Source organism: Gopherus flavomarginatus, chromosome 2, assembly GCF_025201925.1.
Source record: "Gopherus flavomarginatus isolate rGopFla2 chromosome 2, rGopFla2.mat.asm, whole genome shotgun sequence".
Taxonomy (NCBI): domain Eukaryota; kingdom Metazoa; phylum Chordata; order Testudines; family Testudinidae; genus Gopherus; species Gopherus flavomarginatus.
In genome coordinates this window covers 197,732,358-197,738,692 of record NC_066618.1, presented here as the reverse complement: position 1 = coordinate 197,738,692, position 6,335 = coordinate 197,732,358, and positions in this window count along the sequence as shown.

Here is a 6,335-nt window from a genome sequence, read left to right as displayed (position 1 = left end):
AAGGATAAATTGTATTTTATTTTTGGTCCAGTACCATGACTGAATTTATAGAGTCAAGATAGTATAGTAACATTTACACGCCTGGGGTCTTTCTGCCAATTTGGAATTAAATTGAAAATAAAGGGTACCGTGGTTTCTATCTGTGTGGTAACTGTATTCAGAAAGTGTTTTGCCTTGTGAGAAGCAAGCCAGTAAATCCCAATTATGCATTCCTTGGACAAGAACCTGAAGCAAAAGTTTAATTCTACTCACTTCTGCAAAAGAACACTTCTCCGGTGTGATGACAAACAAACACATCCTCGTCCTACATTTTACCAAGCTAGTCCACATCTCAAAATTGTTATGCAATCCGGCAAAACTACAAGCCTTTCTTATTTAAGAGAAACCTTTTAGTGAGCAGTCATGATTGTAGAGTAATATTCCAGGTCAGACGTTGGTGGGTGATGATGCACAAACAAGCCAACACGATCAGTCTCTCAATTTTTTTTCACGCATTTATTAATGTTTAATTTTTTTAAAAGGTTCATTTGTAGCATGCTGTTTTATTTAATGTTGATTATACTACAGTGAGTTCGGCTCTGGTGAGTACAATCTGAAGTTCAACAGAGTTATCTGTTTCTTCTAGATCTAGAGCTCATAGGAACACATGGAAACATAGGCAAGAAGCACAGTCACAAGAACAAGCTATCTTTTAGCTGTTTTATTAAAGTTGCCAACAGAGTTATGAATGTCACAGCATATACAATTCCTAAATAGATCCACGCACCAGTTACGATGTCAGACGTACTCACGGCCTCCTAGATGGTGTTAGAGTCTGATGGCTCTCTCGTGGATTGATCATCAATACGGGGATGGTCCTCGCTGGAGGTTTCCAATAGGAAGCTCAATTTTCCAGCTCTGGGCACCCTTTTTTATAATGCGATTCTCTATACCTACATTCTGCACTTGTACATGAAAGTGACAACCCTCTTTTATCTTATTGGTCTGTGTCCCATAGAAACATAAGGGACCCTAAATTCTATAGGCTGTATAGGTTCTCTTTATGCTCACTTAACAGTGACTGGGAGAAGGAGACTACAGCGGAGCCCTGCGTGTGCAGCTGTGAGTGAGAGCCCATGGCTGCCCAGGCACTTGTACAGGCTCTCGGGGATGAGCGCTGCCTGAGTGCCACCCCCACCATCTTCTGCAGGGTGCTGGCTAATGCCTATGCCAAGAAAGCAGCGGTGATGGCCAAAGGGAAATGGTTCAGTAAGGAAGAGATGAAAGGCCTGGAGATGTACAAGGACCCCATCCTGCTCACCACGCACACCATGGGAGTGAACTTCCACAGATAGGGCCCGGAGGTGGCTCTGAAGGATGGTTCTGAGTATCTTGACTGGCTTTTCCAGATGCACCTCAGCCCCCCTCAAGAAACTGGAGAAGCTGGACCCTGAGATACCCCAGTACTGGAGGCTCCTGTGGAAGCACAACACCTGGTGCCACAGCAAACTGAGCAAGAGCAAGAAGTTTTAGGGTGGGGCCTGTATGGCAACACCCCTGCAGCCTCCTGTGCCCCTGGGCTGGGGGAGGATGCTGCACAGGGGCTCGAGGTGGGATTTGGATATGTCCTGTGAGGCGGGAAACAGATGCAGCTGGGCAGGTCCCCTGAGCTGGGACCAGCTGGCATCTCTGCCCAGCGAGGGTCTCTTATTTTTACTTTGAATACTGACACCAATAACTCATAGACTCATAGACTCATAGGTCAGAAGGGACCAATATGATCATCTAGTCTGACCTCCTGCACAAGGCAGGCCACAGAACCCTACCCATCCACTTTTATAACAACTCCTAACCAAGGACTGAGTTATTGAAATCCTCAAAATTGGTTTGAAGACCTCAAGCTGCAGAGAATCCACCAGCAAGCGACCCATGCCCCACGCTGCAGAGGAAGGCGAAAAACCTCCAGGGCCCCTGCCAATCCGCCCTGGAGGAAAATTCCTTCCCGACCCCAAATATGGCGATCAGCTAAACCCTGAGCATGGGGGCAAGACTCACCAGCCAGCACCCGTAACTGGGAGGAAAAACAAATTGACGTACCACCTTTATCCTGTGGTTAAGACACATATTGGAGACAAGATGTGATTCTACAGCATTTTTTATAATTTAAAATTAATCTTCCGGCTAGATTTTTGCAATATTATCACTTGATATCTCTTTTTCCATAATCTTAGGGCATCGGGTTATTCCTTGGTCATTTATTTGTGTCAGCATTTCTTGTGTCCAAGGCCTAAAATAGTTAAGCTAAAATCTTGCGTTGTCTTACTAATATATGATTCCTCTAACTACTGATCAATATTATACTTCTATAATCTTACAAATTAATTCTACTTAGCATACAATTAATATATACAATATAACATTGATTAATCATAGCTTCACACCATAAATGGATAATAAAGTAGAATCATTGGCTACACACTTAAAAAAATCATGGCAGTAAGTGATATATGAGTGATCTAATACTTTTCATAATATTTAAATTGGGTATTTTATGGTTTGGAAAACAGCCATTTATCTTTCTATTTAAAAAACCCTGTTCATTTCACATCACTCTAAAATTGAGAATCTATCCTCACTAAATCCAGTTGTCCAGTTTAAGGCTGAATTACCAACCCCAGGGATGAATGAAATCTCTAGGTAGAATTATAACCTACAGAGAAATTTTGCATACACTGAACTCAAAGGGGTATCAGTCATGCCTTACGGCTAATGTTACACCATTTACCAAAACTGTGATTGTACTGTAAAAAGTGGCTATGTATATAAGAAAAAGTACTTTCTTTCTTAATAGACGTGTTCTCAGTTGGATTCAATCAAATCTACTGATTTTCGTGAAAAAAATAAGTTTACTGCTTTTTATCCAGTTAGCCTTGTAGAACCAACATACATAGCCTAGAGCAGGGGTGGCCAACCTGTGGCTCCAGAGCTGCATGCAGCTCTTCAAAGGTTAATCATAGAATCACAGCTAGACACAGATTCTGGGGCTGGAGCTATAGATGCTCACTTTCCAATGTGCTGGGGGGTTCTCACTGCTCAATCCCCTGCTCTGCCCCAAGCCCTGCATCCACTCCACCCCTTCCCCCAAGGTCCCTGCCCCTTCCCCTGATCCTGCCATGCCGACGCTCCTCCCCCTCATAGCCTCCTGTGCATGTGAAACTGCTGATTGTGGTGGGTGGGAGGCAGAGGGAGTAGGCGCTGACTGTTGGGGGCTGCCAGGAGGCAATGGGGGCTAGGGAGTAGATGTGGGGCTGCTGACATATTACTGTAGCTCTTTGGCAATGTACAGTGGTAAATTCTGGCTCCTTCTCAGGCTCAGGGTTAGAGATGATTTCTGAGTTCAGTTATGTTAGCTATCTAATCTTTCTTGTGCACATAAGCTTTTGTTGACATGTTCTAAGTCCATTTCTGTAACCCTGGATATTAACCTGTGGTATGAGAAACATTAACACTGATGAGCAAAACATTTCTTTTAATAAAAAGAGATAACAAAGAAAAAGACCAACCAGGTGTGGCTTTCCATGTAGGAAGAGAAGTGGGAAAGAATTGCTAAATCTTTTAGCTTCAATACTACATCATGGTAAGTCCTTTTAATTATCTAAATCCAAGGCACACAGTTAAAGAACTCCAACTGCAAAATTTGAATGTCCATTTTCAAATGTGAGAGAACCAAAACAAACAAACAAACAAATCACCAACAAGATGTGGGCATACAAATATCCAGCAGACAGCCTGGATCTGCAGTCAGGTCCATGTTGTGAATGTTAAAAAAAAACCCTGGATGGCATAACTGAAGGGGTTGTGTTTAGCCACAATATTAAATAGCATTCCATGCACAGCCCTATTAAAGAGGGGCATGTGAAAGTAATTCTCGTACCCTCTCCTTTTCCCTTAATTGGGGATATCTAATTTTTTCTTCAATTTTTTTTTAAATCACGTTAATGACTTTTATCACATTAGCAACTATGGTCTGTCTCCTGGAGCCGTGTTTTGGTTGAATTTACCTTTTATATAAATAGTCATGACCTTAGTTAACCAAGATGTAAGTGTTCCAGTTTACCCCTAAAAAGGTATGCACATCATAAATCCCTCTTATTCCCTTTTTGTTTTGCCAGTGGGAATAGCCATGGTTTTCCTTATCTCTTTTCTGAATGTCTCCTGCCTTCTCTTCTCTAATAAAAACACCCACATGGACATACTTTGATATATAATTTTTTTGTTCTGTTTCTCATCATTTCTAAAATCTGGAGTGCATTTGTTGCTCTTGGAAGAAAGAGACTAAAGCCTGGGTACAGCAATGCAGTCCTTAACTTTAAGCACGTGAGCAGTTCCATAAACTTCAATAAAACTACTCAGGTACTTAAATTAAATGTGTTCTTAAGTAATTTGGTGGATTGGGACTTAATGCTACTGGTCAGAGCCAAACAGGGTGTTCTAGTCATCGTGCTGGCATCTCAAAAACACCCCTGCCACAGCGCTTTAGGCCTAACCCACACAATCTCTACTTCTCTAATGATGGGCTTTTCTTGCTAGAAGTTGCTATTTATATGATAGCACAGTGAGATGGATATATAATAGAAATTAGGATTAGACCAGTGATCTCCTTTTAGGTGATCTTGGGGTTTCCCCTGGAACACTTTCCCTTCAGCGTGGTCTTGAATCCATAACTCTAGATGAAAGGCTAGCATTTTAACTTGCCCTGAAATCTAATCCCTTTTGAAATACAGTAAGTAAAAGGATAGGAACTTTGCTCACCTCCCAGGATTCTCCTGAACAGTCTGGCTGAAATTCCAAACTTTTGTGCCTAAAGTTAGGCTCTTAAATCCATATTTAAAGGCCTGGTCCAGAACCATTGAAGTCAATGGGACTTTTTACCATTCACTTCAGTGGCAGCAGGATCTGAGCCTAAATATTGGCAACCTTTTGAGGTGTCTAAATATAGATTAAACATTTAGATTTGGGTGCCTAATGTTTGCCTCTTTGCTTTTGGTGTGGCAGTATCATGTTTCATGTGCTGTCAACGGTCAGTTTTGTTAGAGACTGGACAACACTTTCATTAACTATGAAGGGGCTCTGCTTAGGGCTCGCCTATATGAACACTCAGTTTGTGACAGGCTGGAGTGTAAATCCACCTCACACTTGTCTGCCATGCACTAACTGTCCATATTTGACCCTGCTGCCATGCACTAAAAGTTCCCAGTGTACTTTAATCTACTCCGGTTTCAAAGGAGGGCAGATCAAAGTGCACTAGGGAACTTCTAGTATACAGCAGCAGGGTCCACATGCAGAGCTACTGCACGGCAAGCTAGAGGGAGGTAGATTTACACCTTAGCCTGCTGCAAGCTAAGTGTTCATATAGACAAAGCCATAAGTCTGAGCCTGCTCAAGCTTCTGGCAAGATGCAGGAGTGGTCTGAGGTATGAGCTTTGTCTGTTTTCAAGTTGTAGAAGCAATAATTGTATGTAATTACTAAGAATAGCCTCTCTCCTGGCTTGGACTGCCTGCCTCCCCTTCAATCCATAACAGCACAGCTCCAATGGAGATGTGCTTCCGGACCTTTCCCTAGGTGTGGCTGCTGTTGGAACCTCCCCTCTAAATGGAGGTTTCCAGCAGAAAGAGGGCATTATGCAGCAGTCAGAGGCAGGGCAGCGACAAGTTGTATCAACTTCTCAGCCAATTAAATGTGATGCCCGTATCATACGGCTCTAATAAACATCATTCCAGATCCAAGCCATTTACTTGCTGCTGTATGAGTGTTCATCTCAATTGTACATACAGCATTAATCACCCTGAGTCTAACATTGATGTTGCTTTGCTCTGCTCAGCAAAGCAGCCTGAAGGGTCTCAAGATTAGAACAACTTCTCATCATCACTTACATGAGACTAATATCTGAAAATTACTTTTTGAATTTAAAAACTATGAATTTCCAAGCTTGCTGTTAGGATGCCCTTCTTTTGTTTTTCTATCTTTGGACACAACAGAGCTCAGAGGAGAAGGACATTAGAAAAATTAGTCTTTTCTGTTCTCTGGGGCCTGATCATTTAAGCTCTGTGCATGGAAGTCCTATTGGCTTCAGGGGGAGTTCTGTGTATGGAGGACTTGCAAAGTAAGCCACGAGGTAGGAAGCAGAGGTGTGGTAATATGGGTGTACTCCTTGTGACAGCTGATGTGGAGTCTTGTAAGTGTTTGTGGGCCTGATCCTAAAAGGTGCTGAGCGCCCTCAGTTCCCATTGAAGATCATCTGTAGCTGCCAACCTCCATGCATCATTGAGTGACTTTCTTTTGACAATGTGACGAA